Here is a 20,053-nt window from a genome sequence, read left to right on the forward strand (position 1 = left end):
TGCAACGACACTCTGTCTGATCATGTTTCTCGTCCACCATCTTGCTCCTTGTTTATTATATTCTTGATGAACATTTAGATTGTTTAAAAATGTTTTCACTATTACAAGGCTGAGGTCTCTCCTCAACCTCATAGAAGAGTTTCTCTAGGGTTGACACCTTGGTAATTTGCTGGGTCATGAAATGTGTGCATTTTTCAATTTTAATAACTGTAAATCTGTCCCCCAAATGGCTGTGCTAATTTATCCCCCCACTAGCAATGTACAGGTGTTCCCATATGCCCCATATTTGTACAAATATTAATATTGTCATACTTTTATTTTTCCTAAAACATGGAGATTGAAATAGTATTAGAATATTTTGATGTGTTTTCTGTAAGTGACTGAGAATTGAGTGCTTCTGTGAGTTGAGCATCCTTCCATGTGTTAACTGACCACTTGGGTTTCCTCTTCTGTGAATTACCCTTTCATATCTCTTACCAGCCGGCTAGTGGGTTGACTGCATTTTTCTTATTGAGAGGTAGATGTTTATATTCTGGAAATGACTTCTTTGTTATTTCATATTGCAAAAAACATCTAATTGGTCACTTTTTGGTCACAAAATATTTTAATTTTGGTAGCAGTCACATCTATTAATTTTAAATGGACTCTTATTTTTATGCTTTGAAAATTTTCTGTTACCTGATGTCATAAAGCTATGTTCACTTTTCTAATAGCCTAAAAGTTATATATATATTTTTTAATGAAAATATGTTGATTTTATTTTGCTTTTTAAATTTTTCATTTTTAATTATGGGTACATAACAGCTGTATATTTTATAAGGTACATGTGATGTTTTGATAAAAGCATACAATGTGAATTAGTCACATCAGGATGATTGGGGTATCTATCACCTCAGGCATTTATCATTTCTTTGTGTTAAGAACATTCCAATTCTACTCATTTAATTATTTTATTTTTTTTTTTTTTTTAAATTTTTTTTCTATATATTTTTAGTTGGCCAATTAATTTATTTCTATTTTTAGTAGAGACGGGGTCTTGCTCTTGCTCAGGCTGGTCTTGAACTCCTGACCTTGAGCAATCCGCCCTCCTTGGCCTCCCAGATTGCCAGGATTACAGGCGTGAGCCACCCTGCCCAGCCCTCATTTAATTATTTTAAAGTATACCCTAACTTATTGTTGATTATGGTCATTTTGTTGCTCTATCAAATATTATTCATTACATCTAACTGTCTAACGATATTTTTGCACCAATAACCAGACTCACTTTATCCCTCACTCCCCACTACCTTTCCTAACCTCTGGTAACTGTCATTCTACTTTCTGTCTCTATGATATCAATTGTTTTTAATATTTAATATTTTAATATTTAGCTCCCACATATGAGTGAGAACATGTGATATTTGTCTTTCTGTGGTTGCCTTATTTTACTTAATATAATATTCTCCAGTTTCATCCCTGTTTTTGCATATGGCAGGATTTCATTATTTTTGTGGCTATAAAATATTCCATTGTGTGTATGTACCACAATTTCTTTATCAATTTATCCATTGATGAACACTTAGGTTGATTCCAAATCTTGGCTACTGTGAATAGTTCTGCAATAAACTTGGGAGTGGAGGTATCTTTTCAATATACTGAATTCCCCTCCTTTGGATATATACCCAGCAGTGGGATTACTGGGTCATATGGTAGTTCCTTTTTAATTTTTTGAGGAGCCTCCATACTGTTCTCCGTAGTGGTTGCACTAATTTACATTCCTACCAACAGTGTACAAAGGTTTCCCTTTCTCCACATTCTTGCTAGCACTCATTATTGCCTGCCTTCTTCTTCTTTTTTTTTCTTGAGACAGAGTTACCCGGGCTAGAGTGCCATGGCGTCAGCCTAGCTCACAGCAGCCTCAAACTCCTAAACCCAAGCAATCTTTCTGCCTCAGCCTCCCAAGTAGCTGGGATTGCAGGCATGCGCCACCATGCCTGGCTAATTTTTTCTATATATTTTTAGTTGGCCAATTAATTTCTTTCTATTTTTAGTAGAGACGGCATCTTGTTCTTGCTCAGGCTGGTTTCAAACTCCTGACCTTGAGTGATCCTCCTGCCTCAGCCTCCCAGAGTGCTAGTATTACAGGCCCCATGCCCAGCCCTGCCTTCTTGATAAAAGCCATTTAACCGGGGTGAGGTGATACCTCATTGTAGTTTTGATTTGCATTTCTCTGATGACTAACCCATGTTGAGCATTCTTTCATAGACCACTTGGCCATTTGTATGTTTTCTTTTGAGAAATGTCTATTCAGATTCTTTGCCTATTTTTTAATGGGATTGTTTGGTTTCTTCCTATTGAGTTGTTGGAGCTCCTTATATATTATAGTTATTAATCCCTTGTCAGATAGGTTGTTTTCTTCCATTCCTTGGGTTGTCTCTTCCCTTGTTAATTCTTTCCTTTGCTATGCTGAAGCTTTTTAGCTTGCTGTGATCCCATTTGTCCAATTTTGCTTTGGTTGTCTGTGCTTTGGGGGTATTCCTTTAGAAGGCCTTGCCCAGACCAACATCCTGAAGCATTTCCCCTGTGTTTTCTTTTAGTAGTTTCATAATTTTGGGTCTTAGATTTAAGTCTTTAATCCATTTTGATTTTATGTTTGCATATAGCAAGAGATAAGGGTCTAGTTTCATTCTTCTGCATACGGATATCTAGTTTTCCTAGTATCATTTATTGAAGAGACTGTCCTTTACCCACTATATGTTCTTTGAAACTTTGTCGAAGATAAGTTGACTATAGATATATAGATTTATTTCTGGGATCTCTATTCTGTTCCATTGGTCTGTGTGTCTGTTTTTATTTCAGTACTATGCTGTTTTGGTTACTACAGCTCTATAGTATAATTTGAAGTCAGGTAATGTGATTGCTCCAGTTTTTTTCTTTTTGCTCAGGATGGCTTTGGCTATTCTGGGTCTTTTGTGGTTTCATATAAATTTTAGGATTATTTTTTCTATTTTTGTAAAGAATGTCATTTTGATGGTGATTGCATTAATTCTGTAGATTGCTTTGGGTAGTATGGACATTTTAACAATATTAATTATTCCAGTCCATGAGCATGGAATATCTTTCCATGTTTTTTGTGTGTTCTTCAATTTCTTTCATCAACATTTTATAGTTTTCATTATAGAGATCCTTCGCTTCTTTGTTTCAATTTATTCCTAGGTATTTTGTTTTATTTGTAGCTACCATAAGTGGGATTACATTCTTGGTTTCTTTTTCAGATTATTTACTGTTGGCATATAGAAATATTACTGATTTTTGTATGCTGGTTTAGTATTCTGAAACTTTACTGAATTTGTTTATTAGTCTTACTAGTTTTTTTACGGAATCTTCAGGTTCCTTTAGATATAAGATTATATTGTCTGCAAACAAGGATAATTTGACTTTTTCCTTTCCAATTTGGATGTCCTTTATTTCTTTATCTTGTCTGATTGCTCTAGCTAGAACTTCCAGTACTAATTTGAATAAGTGTGGGGAAAGTGGATGTCCTTGTCTTCTTGTTCCATAGAGGAAAGACTGTCAGTTTTCCCCATTCACTATGATACTAGATATAAGTCTGTTATACATGGTTTTTTATCATGTTGAGGTAAGTTCGATCTATACCCAGTTTTTTGAGAGTTTTAACCTTGAAGAGATGTTGAATTTCATCAAATGGTTTTTCAGCATCGATTAAAATGATTATATTGTTTTGTCCTTTGTTCTATTAATATGATGTATCACATTGATTGATTTATGTGTGTTGAACCATCCTTGCATCCTTGGGATGAATCCCACTTGGTAATGATGAACAATATTTTTAATGTGTTGTTGTTAGTTTGCTAGTATTTTGTTGAGGATTTTTGCATCTATGTTCATCAGAAATATTTGCCTATGGTTTTCTTTTTTTGTCATGTATTTGTCTGGTTTTGGTATCAGGGTAATATAGGCCTTGTAGAATGAGTTTGGGAGTATTCCCTCCTCCTTGATTTTTTGGAATAGTTTAAGTAGGGTTGGTATTAGTTCTTCTTTGAATGCTTGGCAGAATTCAGCAGTGAAGCCATCAGGTCCTGGGCTTTTCTTTGATTGGACACTGTTATTGCTTCTATCTCATTACTTGTTATTGGTTTAATCAGGTTTGGGATTTCTTCCTGGTTCAATATTGGTAGGTTGTATGTGTCTAGGAATTTATCCATTTCTTCTAGGTTTTCCAATTTATTATCATATAGTGCTCATAGTAATCTCTAATGAGCCTTTGAATTTCTTCAGTATAAGTTGTAATGTCTCCTTTTTTATCTCTGATTTTATTAAATAAATAAAAAGACCTAAATAAATAAAAGACCTAAATAAGGTCTTCTCTATTTTTGCTTAGTTTAGCTAAAGGTATATCAATTTTGTTTACTCTTTCAAAAAACTAACTTTTTTGTTGATCTTTTGTATTTTTTAATTTTAATTTTATTTATTTTGCTCTGATCTGTATTATTTCTACTAATTTTGTATTTGGTTTGCTGCTGTTTTTCTATTTCTTTGAGATGCATTTGTTAGGTTGTTTATTTGAAGCTTTTTTGCTTTTTTGATGTAAGCACTTATTGCTATAAACTTTCCTCTTGGTTTTACTGTATCCCATAGGTTTTGATACATTGTGTTTTCATTTTCATTTGTTTCAAGACATTTTTAAATTTTCTTCTTAATCTCTTCATTGACCCACTGGTCAATCAGGAGCATATTGTTTAATTTCCATATGTTTGTGTATTTTCCAATGTTTCTCTTGTTATTGATTTCTAGTTTTATTTCATTGTGGTTAGAGAAAACATTTGGTATAATTTCAATTTTCTTTATATTTTTAAGACTTTTTTGTGGCCAAACCTATGATCTGTCCTTGAGAATGATCCATGAGCTGAGGAGAAAAATGTGAATTCTGCAGCTGTTGGATGAAATGTTCTGTAAATATCTATTAGGTCCATTTGGTCTATACTGCAGATTAAGCCCAACATTTCTTTCTTGATTTTCTGTCTGAATGATCTGTCCAGTGCTGAAAGTAGGGTGTTGAGCTCTCCAACAATTATTGTATTGGGGGTCTCTCTCTCTCTTTAACTCTGATAATATTTGCTTTATATATCTGGGTGCTCCAGTATTGGGTGCATATATATTTAAAATTACATCATCTTGCTGAATTGGCCCCTTTATCATTATATAATGACCCTTTTGTCTCTTTTCACAGTTTTTGTCTTGAAATCTATTTTATCTGATAGCTGTATAGCCACTCCTACTCTCTTTTTGGTTTCCATTTTCATGGAATGTCTTTTTCCATTCCTTTATTTTCAGTCTATGTGTGTCTTTATAGGTGAAGCATGTTTTCTGCAGACAATATACAGTTGGCTCTTGGATTTTTTAAATCCATTCAGCTATTCTATGTCTTTTGATTACAGAGTTTAGTTCATTCACATTCAATGTTATCATCGATAAGTAAGGACTTACTATTGCCATGTTGTTATTTGATTTCTGCTTGTTTTATGGTCCACTCTTTCTTTCTTACTTCCCTCCTATCTTCCTTTATTAAAAGTAATGTTTCCCATAGTGTGTTTTAATTTCTTGCTTTTTATTTTTTGTGTATCCATTGTAGGTTTTTTGATTTGAGGTTACCATGAAGATAGTAAAAAACATTTTTTAACCAATTATTTTAAGCCTATGACAAGTCTGCTTACAAACAAACAAGCAAAGAGAAATCTAACAGAAATTTCATGCTTTTAAAGTTATATTTTAAATATTTAGACTTTATTTGATCGGGAACCTATTTTTGTGTGTGTTATGAGGTAGGAATCTAATTTTATTCTTTTACATGGAAAGCCATTGTCTCAGTACCATATATGTAGTTTCTAGGCTCTTTGGACTATTAATTTGGTCTATTTTTCATTACTATACATATACAACCCCATTTTTATTATTATAGCTTTATAATGAGCCTTCGTGTCCTGTTCGTTAAGCTGTGCCCCCTATCTTTTATTGTTCTTGGCCTTGGCTTTTGGTGGGACAGGTGCAATAAAGCCATTTTGCTCCCAAAGGGAAGCTAAGCTTAGAACAAAGATGGCACTATGGCAGGGGGAACAGAGATGGATGAGATGGGTCCTCAGTGAGATTGTTGCTAAATCAACCTACTCTCAAGCTTATCCTGCCTCTGCAATGTCTGTTTATCTAAGCTGATAAATCTACTTTATATTAACCAATTTGAGTTGACTTTTCTGTAACCTGTGACCAAAGCTTTCTTTCTGTCTGATACACTTGGTGTATGTTTTTCTATTTTCAAACTGTGCCATGTTTGGTACGTTTCTTATAAACTGCATGTATTTGAATATTTAAAGCACACTCTGAATGTCTTTCTGTTAATAGGCAAAATTAATTTGTTTATGATTTGTATGATTGCTGTGATTATTTGGATTTATGATTATCTTATTTTTCATTCTTTATGCACTATTTCTCTGCCTTACCCACTCCTTTCTATGGCTTTTCTATGAGATATATTGGGGTATTCTTCCCTCTTATGCCTTCTGATTTGAAAAGTTATGTATATATTTCTTGTCTTTCAGTGTTTTTCTAAAGTGTATAATATGCAGACTTCACTTTATATTTTCTGAACAAATCCTGATGTTAATCAACATCTTTATCCTCCTGAATAAAACTAGGAATTTTATACACTTTCTTACTATCTTTCCTTCTCATTTCCCTATTACTATTTCTAGTAATTTAATTCCCCCATGTTTTTAAAGCTCCCAAACTGATGATGACGATGACCATTCAATACTTATTTAATCTTACTGATTTCTTTGTTTACATTTATTGTTGTGGGATGAATTGTGTCCCTTCGAAATTCACATGTTGAACACACAGCACCCTAGAATGTAACTGTATTTGGAGATAAGTTCTTTAAAGATGTAAATAAGTTATAATGAGGTCTTTAGAGTGGGCTTTAATCCAATATGACTGATGTCATGTCCCTATAAGAAGAGGAAACTTGGACACAAACATATACTTGCAGAGAGGAAAGGCCATGTGAGAACACAGAACGAAGGTGGCCATCTGCAAGCCAAAGAGAGAGGCGTCAGAAGAAACCAAGCTTGCTGATACCTTGACCTTGAACATCCAACCTACAGAACAGTGAGAAAATAGATGTCTGTAGTTTAAGCCACCAACTCTGTGGTATTTTGTTATGGCAGCCCTATGAAGCTAATATATTTACCTCTAATTAATTAATTAACTAATTAATTTAATTTATTGGTCATTCTTTTCTTCTGGGATCATTTTCTTTTTTTTCTCCTAAATTATTTATTAGTTCTAGTTATTTCAGGGGTGAATCTCTGGGCCTTAAACTGTCTTGGTATATATTTAAAAAATTCATTTTACCTCACTCTGTATGATACACTGGGTGTATCCTGAATGCTAGTTTATTTTTGTATAGAATTCTAGGAGTGAGTTACAGTCCCTAGGAAATGTGGATCTACCAAGCCCCATCACACCAACTCCACCCTCACAGAAAGGATTCTCTTTGGTCATTTCCTCAAAGGAACATGCTAAAACAAATGAGAGCTTCCTTGTAAGTACATTGGCCTTCTATGTCTAGACATATTGGAAGAGAAGCTCAGAAGGACATGTTCAATACTATAATCCCCTTAGAAGATATTTTTTCTGAGCACATTGAAGATACATTAATAAATTCATCATCTTGCAGTGTATGTGTTGATGAAGGAAACTGTTGTTTATCTGCTAGCCATTCTTTGGCAGGTAATTTATATTTTCACTAAACTAGTTTTTATCATTTTTTTCTTTGTAAATACAGATTTATATCCATTTATTCTGCTTTGGGCTTAGTGTGCTTATTCAATGTAAAGCCACATATGTTTCCTAATCTCTGAAAAAATCTCAGCCATAATCTCTTTAAACAGTAAGGACATCTTTCCGCATCTCTGTATTTCATACTTCTCGAAATTCTATTGGGTATAGCATGAGTTATCAACCTCTCCTCCACATCTCTTCATACCTCTCTCATATTTTGTCTTTCTGTGATTTCCCTTTTTGTATCATCCTGTCTAGTAATTCCTCCTTGAGCTGTCTAATGGTTATTTAACCTGATCACTAATTTTTTAAAAAAATCAAATATTACTCATTTCTGTAATTTTCTCTTTGGTACTTTTTAAATATTTCTGTTTATCTCTTACAATACTCTGTTTTTACCTTATTGGTCTATTCCTTATCTAATTTCATTGAATATTTTAAGCATAACTATTTTACAGTCCTTATCAGCTGTCCATATAATTTGTAGTTTGCTTCTTGTGTCTGTTGGTTTGGATCTGCCAGTTTTTGCTCATGGATTTGGATTTCTTTGCCTACTTTGTCATTTTGTGGGTGACAAGTTTTCTTCTGTGGGGGCCCTGCAGTGCCTTGATTTGGGAGATATTCCAATGGAACAGGATTGTGATTACGTCCGCTGTCCCTAAAGAATAAGTAGTCATGGCTGTTGCCAAGGCCCACCTTGACAGAGCCAACGGGATGGGTACCAAAGAGGCAGATCTCACAGAAATGAGGCATAAGGGCATGTTCTGTGGGGAGGTGTGACTGGTCTTTGGAATGGTTCTGAAGAGGCCAGGATGGCAATCCAAATTTCCATCTCAAAGTGTTTGCAAGAAGTCAGCATTAGCCTAAACAATCTCATCCAAACTATCAGTAACAACTAAAAAGCTTCCATTAAGGGAGCTGATATTTGGTTGCTGCTTCTGCAATGTATCAATACTTTTCTGTATATCTTATCAGCTACCAGAATTTAACATTCCCATTAGTGATGCTCAGTATTCCTGTTGAACATTCCAAGAAGTAGATAAGTTTCGCAAAGTATTTGCTTGGCAAGTTGAGCTCTGCAAATCAGCTCTTGGTGAATTGGTATCTTAGCTTTCTGTGAACTGGCATTTGCTGGGTGGACCTAGACTCACCCTTCTGGATGGAGATGGGAGGGCTGGCATTGAGTCAGAGTCCTCGGGGAAGAGAGGCCGACATTGTGTCCAGGAGTCAAGGCGTGACAAAGCCATGAATGGTCCTGCCGAGGCTCTGACTGGTTTCCTCATGCTGTCCCGGCTGCCTGGACTCCCTCCAGTGGGTGAGAGTGTGGCATCGGCTTGGCTGAAGTGAACTTGCCATTTAACTTCCAAAGGGTCTCGCTGGAGAAATTCACAACAGGAGATATGGGTGATGCTTATCCTTGGCACAGCTCTATAGGGTTCAGTAGCCTAAGGGTCTCTTCTTTCTCAGAAAGAAAAGGGCTGAATGCTTGAGAATCCAAGTGAAGACTATTTATAAATGCCTTAAGGACCTGCGTTAGGGACCTTAGCAAGACAGCTGGGGCACCAGAAAAGGTCAGAGCTGAACAGTGTGTGAGGCAGCCTCACCCATTTGCCCAGGCTGGTCTTTGGGGGTGGAGGGGTAAGGAGTGAAGCTGGACCACCTGCTGGTTTGCCAAATGCAACCTTGGACCACTGTTGTGGGGGAAGGGGATCCTGGAGCAGGAGCCTCCAGAAAAATCCAACATTTGAGAGCATATCCAATGTGTCACATCCAGTCCTTGCTAGAATGAAAGACTCTCAGTACTGCATTCAAAAAATCTGTGTCATTTTTGTTTATTTCGCAATCACAAAGTATTAGGTGAATATATGGGAGTGAGGTAGCTGGGGTGTGGTTGTTGAGCAAAAGAGGATGTTTTGCTAGTTTTAGAGCATTGCTAAACTGGTCCATTTCTAAAAACAAAATACATATTTGTTGATTGACTTGATTGTTAATTACAGCTCTGCTTGCCAATCTGCATAGCTACTCCAGTGCAGTGTAAGACATGCTTAATCATGGTTGACATTTTTTCTAAGCATGGTGTTGGCAGAGTTTAGAAGTTTTTAAAATATTTTTTTCTGAGTAAAGAGGCTTCTTCAGGCCGGGGATGGTGAATAATTTCCAGGGCAGAGCATCAACGAGCTTCACACAGCACAGGCTTATGGTGCACTGTGATGGGTAAGAAGAGGATTTTATTAAATTGCTGTGTCTTAGGAATGGGAGCAGGTTCAGCCCTTAAGAGAGTCCCATGGAAGGGACTGGGGCCACTTGTGCCCTGGCCAGGCCTGCATTCCTCACCTTGATCTGGTGGCTTCCACACTTGGCATTTATTCCTACCTCCCAGTAGCATCTCTTTTCATAGTGTCCCTCAGCTCCAGCACTAACCAGGAAGATTCTACACGCCCCCAAACCCTTGAGAAAGAGAAAACTCTCTAGAACACCACCAGCAACACATATACGGGAAATGAGTCAGATTTTATTTTTAAAAATGCCAGTTCTGCAGAGTAAAATGCCACACTGGAAACACAGTGTTCTTAAACGTACAAGTTGCTGAATGAGTAGTTTTTGGAGTATCTCGTTGCCCATGCAGTGAGATTTAGTGGGTTTTTTCAAAATAGAGAGGAACCCTATGGACTATTTGTTGGTATAGTATGTATCTATTGCTTCATAAGAAATCACCCAACCCTTAGAAGCTTAAAATAGCCATAATCATTTAATATCTCTCATGGTTTTTCTGGGTCAGGAAGGTTGGAGCAGCATGGCTGGGCATTGCTGGCCTGGGGTCTCTCCTGGGTTGTGGTCACACGTCAGCCGGGGCTGCCACCATCGGACGCTGGAGGAGCCTCTTCCGAGGTGGCTCACTCTCATGGCTGGAAAGCGGGTTCTGGCTGATGGTGGGAGCCTCAGTTCCTCTCCAGCCCTCAGCGAGGCTTGAGTGTCTCCCCCACATGGTGGCCTGCTTCCCCAGAGCGGGGATCCCGAGGCCAAGGAGGAAGCTGCAGTGCCCTTTATGACCTCGCCTTGGACGTCAGACACTATCCCTTTTGCCATATTCCGTTTGTCACCCAGACCATCTCTGGTTCAGTGTTGGAAGAGACCACACAGGGCTTGAACACCAGGAGGTTGGGGTCCTTAGCGGCCATCTTGGATGCTGGTAGCACCTGAGGTTCACGAGTTCTGCCTGTAAAGCACCCAGCCAGTGCCAGCATTTCATTCACCTGGGCCATGAAGCTGGTCACCTCCTGATCCTAAAAGGGTCATATTTTGAATTCATAAATCAGGACTCTGTTCCACCATAGACAAGACCTTGTTTTGCTGCTTTGTGTTCATACTGTTTCTCTGAACAACAGTAAATCTTTCCCACCCAGGTTTAGTCTAGGTTGGAGTGCTTTGGTGCCTACAGCGGTTGCTTTGACAACTAGGGCACTTTGTTAGAGGACATTCAAAGCCCAGATTCTGTTTGAGCTTCTCATACTAAATACAATCCCAGCTTGTTGATCTCATTAGATTCTAAATGTTCTGTTGCATGTGAGTCAATATACAAGAGACATTTTTTAGGAAAAGAAACATCATCTTTGGCCAGCTGAGCTTCTTAATTGTAACAGTAGATAGCAATTATGCTAATTTAAAGCGAAAAGAAACTTACTGATGTTGGGTGCTTTACCACAGGGAATGGGAATGTTGGAGAACTGAGCTTAGAAAACGGGCCAGAACAGCAAGGCCGGCAGTACTCAGTTTGACAGCCAAGCCACAGCCCAGAACCAGGCTGGGGAGGATGTTGCTGTCACACCCGCTGGGAAGCACAGAGCCTCAGCTGGCATTCCCGCCGCTCCACTGCCACCGCCACCTGGGCCGCTGAGCACTCAGCACCGCTGCCCTTGCCTCCGCCCCAGCACAGTGGCACAGCCACAGGCTCTGCCACCACCGGAACGTTGCTTTCAGTACCCTACTGATTTTCGCCATCAGATCCTGGCTCATGCCTATGGCAGGTTGGAATCTGATTGGCTGAGTCTAGACTGTGTGTGCACGTTCTAGCTGCAGGGGAGTCTGGGAAACATACATCTGCCCTTCTTGGCTTCTACAGTAGAAAAGGCTCTGCTTCCTATAAAGACTCATAAGGTAGTAAATTCACAAACACGAGAAGGGGGCCAGATGCTGGCCCATCAAATCAACAGCAAAACAGACAAATGTATGCCACAATTAGTTTCCACCTGGAGAACAACAATATTTTGGCTTTTTTTTAATACACAGAGAGCATATGAGAAGTTGATCTAGGCTAACTAATTTGTCAAAAGATCAAAGGAATGGCTACAAAAAATGTCCAATAGACAATAACAACCTCAAAGCAAGAAGAAATACTTGTAACTCAATAATAAAATGACAAACAGCCCAATTAAAACACGGGCCAAGGATCTAAATAGACATTTCTCCAAAGAAGAGATACAAATGGCTGATGAGAACATGAAAGATGCCCAATGTCATTAGCCATCAGGACAAAACAAATCAAAGCCACAGTGAGATACCACTTCACACTCACTAGGAAGGCTATGGTAAAAACGACAGATCATAACAAGAGTTGTCAAGGATGTGGAGAAATTGGAACCCTCATGCACTGCTGGGGGGAATGTACAATGGAGGATCCACTTTGGAAAACAGTCTGGCCCTTCCTCAAAAGAGTAAACATAGAGTTACCACATGACCTGGCAATTCTATTCCTAGGCATATACCAAGAGAAATGAAAATATCTGTCATTTTGGACAAAAACTTGTACATAAACATTTCTAGCAGCGTTATTTATAATAGCCAAAAGGTGGCAACAACCCAAATGTCTATCAACTGACCAATGGATAAACAAAATATGTTATATCTATGCCGTGAAATATTATTTGACAATAAAAAGGAATGAAGTACTGATATGTGCTACAACATGGATGAACCTTGAAAGAAGTGAAAGACACAAAAGGCCACATGTTATATGATTCCATTTATATGGAATATCCATAATAAGCATATCTATAGCAGGACAGTAGATTGGTTGTTGCTTAGGGACAGGAAGGGGTCTGGGGGACTAAAGGTGATAGCTAAAATGTACAGGGTTTCTTTCCGAGATGAGGAAAACGTTCTAAAATTTACTGTGGCAATGATTGCATATAACTATGAATATACTAAAAATCACTGATTTGTATACTGTAAATGGGTGAATTATATATGTGAATTACATCTCAATGAAGAAGTTGTAAAAAAAGAAGAAATAATTGCTTATTATAAAAAAGTAGAAAGAAAGAGAAAAATAAGACTTTTCTCACTGTCACCTTTTTGGGACAATCCTTTCATTCCTTTTCTAGGCAAAGCTTTTCTAAAAATTGATTTAAAATAGATTTAAGGATAGAACATATTTAATTTTATCCAGCTATTTTGTTTAATGTAATGATTCCCCATGTTTTTATTATTATAAATATGCTTTGATAAACATCTTTATTATGAAGTCTATTTGAGATTTAAAAATTGTTCCTTGGGATAGATTCAGATGGTGGGATAATTGGGTTAAAGACTGCCAACTTGCTTCACAAAAGAGATATACCTTTGCAAAGAAGATTTACTCTCTTAAAAGATGTCATTGTAAGAGAAAAAAAGAATCCCATGCCCTACCCTCCCCCAAATACCTATGGCCTCAACTAGGTTATCTTTTCCTCTGATGCCCTGCTGTGTTCTTCTCCCTCACCATTTCTCTTAGAAATGGATTTGCACTGTAATATATGCAGTCGATGCTGTCGGGTTTTTCATCTAGGCCCCTGAATTGATTGCTATCTGATAACATTCGAGACAACATATTGGATTTTTTTTCAAGGCATAAATGCACAGGGACAAATAGCACAGGAGAAGAGGCAACAGCAACAAAATCGGGAAGCTGAGAAGCAGCTGGACACGTTAATACTGAAGCAGGAGTCAGGTACTCAGGGTCAGAGGCACCCGGCTCTTCTAAAAGTGAGAGCAAAAGTGGCGTTCAAAAGAGGAGGTTCGGTTGCACTCAGATGTCCCTAGATCGCCTCTCCCACTCCACACAGCCAGACACCTGTCTGCTCCACAGCCCTGCTGAAGACTGTGGCTTTACCCTCTGGAAAGGGCATGACGGCAGCAGTACTGTATTAAAAACAGGAAGAGCATGTGGAAGTTTAGATGGTGAATATTGAGATACTCCAGCCTTCTTCCCTGCTTAGCTTCCAGAACGTGGGCTACTGGGTGTACATACTCCGGGCAGGAAGTTGATGAATCTGCTACAGGGCCCAGGCCAGGAGAAAATCCCTAAAGATACTGAATCAGGTGTTTTCCATAAAATGGCCCAGCCAGGTCCCCCCTCCGTGAAGCCCGCGGTCGCCAGGCTGCAGGCACACCCTCAGTCAGCAGGTTCGCGCAGCACCCTTCACTAGGGTCTGACGGTCAAGGACTGTGCGCTCTTCCGTTAGGAAGCGTGCTATGTCTCACAGCGTATCCAGGTCCTTAGAGCTCTCGGTAAAGGTTTATATTTTACTGATGTCTTGGACATCAATTGTTAATTTCCACATTTTTTCTTTTATTGTTGCCATACGTGAAAGGGAACTTTCCTCCACATATTTCCTGATTACTGGATATGTTTATATGAAAGTTGAAGCTTTTTGTGCTTCTTTTGTATTCTACTACTTCACAGGGATTTTTTAATTAATTCTAAAAATTTTCAGATGAATCTTAGGTTTTGTGGCATGACAATTACACCATGTGCAAATTATGATAACTGTATCTCCTCTCCCTTTTTTATAGCTATGCTTTCCACTTCTGGTTTATAGGTTTTGGTCCCACATTTTAGAACTGTTAATTAATATTAGTGACAGCAGACATTGTTGCCTGTCCTTGGCCTTTAATAAGATTGCTTCTAAGTGTTTTGCCATTAGGTGTCATGTTTGAAGTTGGTTTAAGAAAGATATTCTTTATCATACAAAGGGAGTATACTTTTCTCTGTCCTTTTCGGTTTTTCAGGAAAATTTTGTTACAAATTTTATCAAATGTCTTAACAGTGCTTACTGAGATGTGCATATAGTTTTTCCTTTGACTTACTGATAAGTTCTACTGAATAAGTTAACAATGTCCCTTTGGTAACCGTCTTTTGACTGGATTGATTAGACATAGTAGCAGAGTCATGGGAAGACACAGGCCTTCTCAGCATCTGTCCTCAGCAGGTGGAACCCTGCAGGCCCATTCTTGCTGGCTGCCTCTACCCCCTCCTGCAGTCCCTGCTGTCCTTGCAGCCCCTCGCAGGTTGGGGAGGTCATTCTAGTCTCTTACCGCTCAAAGTGTGGTCCATAGTCCGGCAGCTGCATCATTGCTGGGGAGCTTATTAGAAAGGCAGAATCTCAGACCCCACCCTAGATCCTGCAGAGTCAGGATCCGACATTTAAGGAGCAGGAGACTTGTGTGCACGTTAGAGACTTTGAAAAACTGTTTTCAGGCCAGGTGCGGTGGCTCACGCCTGTAATCCTAGCACTCTGGGAGGCCGAGGTGGGCGGATTGCTCGAGCTCAGGAGTTCAAAACCAGCCTGAGCAAGAGCAAGACCCCGTCTCTACTATAAATAGAAAGAAATTAATTGGCCAACTAATATATATACAAAAAATTAGCCGGGCATGGTGGCGCATGCCTGTAGTCTCAGCTACTTGGGAGGCTGAGGCAGGAGGATTGCTTAAGCCCAGGAGTTTGAGGTTGCTGTGAGCTAGGCTGATGCCACGGCACTCACTCTAGCCTGGGCAGCAAAGTGAGACTCTGTCCCAAAAAAACAAAAAAAAAAAAGAAAAAGAAAAACTGTTTTTATGCAGTGGTACCATGGCTTATCTTAATTTCTCTTCTACCAACAGGTTAGCCCTCTAGTCTTGCCAAACAGCTATGAAAAGAAGTTCTAGGTTGTTCACCTGTGTGTGTACATGTGTGTGCGTGTGTGCAAGAGAGAGGGAGAGAGACAGACACAGGCAGAGGCAGCAGAGAGACAAGAGCAGTCCTGGGACAGTACACCTATGTAGGAGCCTTTTCAGGCTCCCTGGGCAATTATCCTGAGTGTGTGAGCCAAGCTCTCAGTGTCCAGGGCTCAGAGAAGTGAGCGCCCCCTGAGCTAGTGTGGGGAGGAGAGCAGAGAGGGAGAAAGAGGAGGCAATACTTTTTCCTAGAAAGGGTCACCTGGTGATTTGCTTTAACCAACTGCAGATGGTGATTCCTAAATTGCCTGAATCATTGGGAAGGGGCTGCTGGTTGGTTAATTGTCTCCAGGCCTGATGGTTAACAGCCGCTGGAGGCAGAATTTCCTCTAGTTTTCTTGGGGTGCTGAGCTGGTTAAAAAGAATTAGGCTCATGAAGACCCTGTATGTTTCTTCTTTGGAAAGTGTCCCAACCTCTCCTTTTGCTTTCTCATTCACAAAACAGAGACAGACATCACCACCTCTAACCCAGGCTTCGAACAAGGATTGGGAGAGTGTGGACAAATTAGAACATACAGCAGGAAGTTCACTGTGAGCCCCATTACGGTGAGTTGGTGCCGAATCAAAGATGTCCTTAACACGAATCGCAGGCGCAGGATGGTGTCACCATCATCTGACACAGAATCGATTTCCCATGTTTCTCCAGGGAACTGGCAGGGAAAATGAAACCGGCAGAGCAGAGAGCTCTTCCCAACTGACACTCTAGGCTCATATGAGAAAGAGCCTTGATGCAGAACCTCTTTTTAACTCTGGAATATAGATTGGGTCGACTTCAAAGAAGCTTGCATATCAAAAGCATTTTGAAATTAAGTTTTACAAGTGAGACCAGAAGCCATCATTTAAGACAGTGTTAGAGAGAGTGACCTAGCGGTGCAGCTCCGATAGTACCAGGAAGGGAAAGATCAAAGAGTGTGATTAATCAGCTGCTTCGCAGACAGGAGAGGAATGCAGGCATAGGAAGAATGTGCCTGCTGAAGAGTCACACTCTCTCAGACCTGGGAAAGAATCCTGGAAAAAGTCGATGAGGGAGAGAAGAACATTTGTTGATCCTCTGCCAGTGGCCAGGCACTGTGCTAAGTAGCCATGCTTCCCCACCTCTGTGATGCTCATGGATTAGTTAAGACAGAGCTGGGATTCAAGTTCAGATCTATCAGGCTCTGGAGGTCACACTCAGACACACCAGGCTGCCTTATACTCTCCCATAAAGCAGTGCTCCTCAACTGTAATGTGCCTGTCAATCACGGAAGATCTTGTTTAAATGCAGATTCTGATTCAGAACAATTGGGGTGGGGCTTAAGATTCTGTATTTTTTTTTTTTTTTAAGAAATAGGGTCTTGCTCTGTCACCCAGGCTGGAGTGCAGTGACAGAATCATAGCTCACTGCATCCTTGAACTCCTTGGCCTAAGCAATCCTCCTGCCTCCGCCTCCTGAGCATCTGGGATTACATGCATGAGCCACCACGCCCAGTGAGACTTTGCATTTCTAACATGTTCCCTGGTGATGCTGATGCTGCTGGTTCATGGACCACGGTTACAAAGTAAAGTCCTTACAGACAGTCTATTCCAGGGATCATAGCCTTTAACATGCATTAGCTTTACCCGGGGGTGCCCAGGCCTGGATACTTTTTAAAAGTTCTCTGCAAAGAGAACTGCAATCTTCTGCAGAAAGTTGATTGCAATGTTGCATCAGGATTGAGAATCAGGGATCCGAGCCACTGTTTTCAAAGTGTGGGATGGAGATGGTGTGTAGGTGGGGATAGGGTATGATTTGTAACAGAATGATCTTTGGAGTTTTTTCAAGCTGTGAGGGTATGTCTGTCTCTCTACAGATATGTATTGTCACCACACTATACGTGCTACCCTGTTCTGAACTTCAGGTATGTTTCCTGAACTCATGCCCTTCTGCCTGCTTCCTCTACATTTCATAAATAAAAGCCAGCTAGCTCTGAAAGAATCAGATATAATTCAAGAAGCCAGTAAGAACATTTTTAAAAAATTGTAATTAGTGTCCTCAGAGAAATCAAGAAGTTATTGTACCCATAAAACAAGAGTGTGCTACTATACAAAAAGTTGCTTGAGAACAAGAAACGGAGCAAGAAATTCAAAGCATGATCGGTGAGATTAAAAATTCAGGGGCATAAGCTGAATAATGTAGTGGACAAGACTGAAAACCAAATTGGCAATTTGGAAAAGAAATCTCCAGAATACAGAGCAAAAGTACAAAGAGGGAAAATATCAGAGGAAAGTCAAGAGAAATAGAAAATAGATCAGAAGGCTCAATATCTATTTAATAAGAATTTTAATAGGAAGTGGACATTAAACAGATTAAAAGAAATATTTCCTGAACTGAAGAAAGCAGGAGTCTTCAGACTGACACAGTCCACAGAATGTCAAGGATTTAAAAACTGAAGACACTGTGGTGAAATGACCAAACTCTAAGGATAAGGACAAAAAGCATGAGCACTTACAGAGCAGGGAAAAACAGGTATCTTGAAAAATAACAAGATTCAGACCGACATAATATTTCTTTTCATCAGCTATACTTGATGCTAGAAGCCCATAGTGTGATGCCCCCAAAGTTCTAAGGAAAAATGATCTTAAGCATAGACTATAGAATTTTATACCCGGTCAAAATGCTAACAAGAAGGAGACACCCAAAAAGCCATTTTCAGGTACGCAAAAATTACATTACTGTATTAGTTTTCTGTAGATGCTGTAACAAATAACCACAAACTTGGTGATGGAAAACAACAGAAATTTACTTCCTCGCTGTTCTGAAGGACAAGAGTCTGACATCAGCATCACTGGGCCAAAATCCAGACATTGGCAGGCCATGCTCCTCTGGGCATTCTGGGGAGACCTCTTCCTTACCTCTCCCAGCTTTTGCTAGCTGTTGGTATTCCTTGGTTTGTGGTCACTCCACTCCATTCTTTACGGCTGGCATCTTCAAATTTCTCCCTGATCTGTCTTTAAATTGCCTTCTCCCCTATGTCTGTGTGAGAAATCTCTATCTTCCTTTTTCTGTTTTTTTTTTTTTTTTTGAGACAGAGTCTCGCTTTGTTGCCCAGGCTAGAGTGAGTGCCGTGGCGTCAGCCTAGCTCACAGCAACCTCAAACTCCTGGGCTCAAGCAATCCTCCTGCCTCAGCCTCCCAAGTAGCTGGGACTACAGGCATCCGCCACCATGCCCGGCTAATTTTTTGTATATATATTAGTTGGCCAATTAATTTCTTTCTATTTATAGTAGAGACGGGGTCTCGCTCTTGCTCAGGCTGGTTTCGAACTCCTGACCTCGAGCAATCCGCCCGCCTCGGCCTCCCAGAGAGCTAGGATTACAGGCGTGAGCCACCGCGCCCGGCTATCTTCCTTTTTCTTAGAAAGACATTTATGATTGCATTTAAGCCCCGCTTGAATGTTGAAAGATAATCTCCCCATCTCAAAATGCTTAATCCCATCTGCAAAAAAACCCCTTTTTGCCATATAAATTAACATTCACAGGTTCCAGGGATTAGAATGTGAGTATCTCTGGGGAGGCCATTTTCCAGCCTACTAGAGTTACCATTCATACACCCTAGATGAAAATAGATTTTGAGAAAGTACTTTAACAAAAAGTAAAAAGGAATTTTAAAAGAGGATGACATGGGAGACAAAAAAAAAAAATGTATGGCTGGGAATTGACCCAGAAGAAGTGAAAATAGCTGAAAGGAAATGATAAAAGTTCTCATGTATTAGTTACAGTTCTCCAGAGAAACAGAACCAATAGAGGAAAGAGAGACAGATAAAAGGAGATTAATTATGGGAATTGGCTCATGTGGTCACGGAAGCTGAGAAGTCCCGTGAAATGCCATCCGCAGGCTGGAGGGCCAGGAAAGCTGGTGGAATACCTCAGTCCAAGTCTGACAGCTGAGAATCAGGACAGCCGATGGTGTAATGCCCAGTCTGATGCCATGAGGTCAAACGGATGCTGCTGGTGTAGATGCAAATTCCCAAGGCCTGAGAACCGGGGCTCCGATGTCCCCGGGCAGGAGAAGATGCCTGTCCCAGCCCAAGAAGAGGGAGCAAGGTCACCCTTCCTCCGGTTTTTTCTTCCATTTGGTCCCTCAATGGATTAGATGATGCCTGTCCACACTGATGGGGGTGATCTTTACTCAGTCTACTGATTCAAATGCTAATCTCTTCTAGAAACAT

General features: G+C 39.7%; 1 long non-coding RNA gene across 1 annotated transcript in view; it reads left to right on the top strand.

Moving 5' to 3' along the window:
- LOC142873720 (uncharacterized) overlaps nucleotides 1-20,053 on the top strand; it is a 46,578-nt gene that overhangs the window by 6,963 nt on the left and 19,562 nt on the right. Inside the window, exon 2 of the long non-coding RNA XR_012921673.1 lies at nucleotides 16,313-16,413. This is a non-coding gene — a long non-coding RNA (uncharacterized LOC142873720). The remainder of the gene's footprint in view (nucleotides 1-16,312; nucleotides 16,414-20,053) is intronic.

This window comes from Microcebus murinus, chromosome 1 (genome assembly GCF_040939455.1).
Source record: "Microcebus murinus isolate Inina chromosome 1, M.murinus_Inina_mat1.0, whole genome shotgun sequence".
In the NCBI taxonomy this organism is placed as follows: Eukaryota; Metazoa; Chordata; class Mammalia; order Primates; family Cheirogaleidae; genus Microcebus; species Microcebus murinus.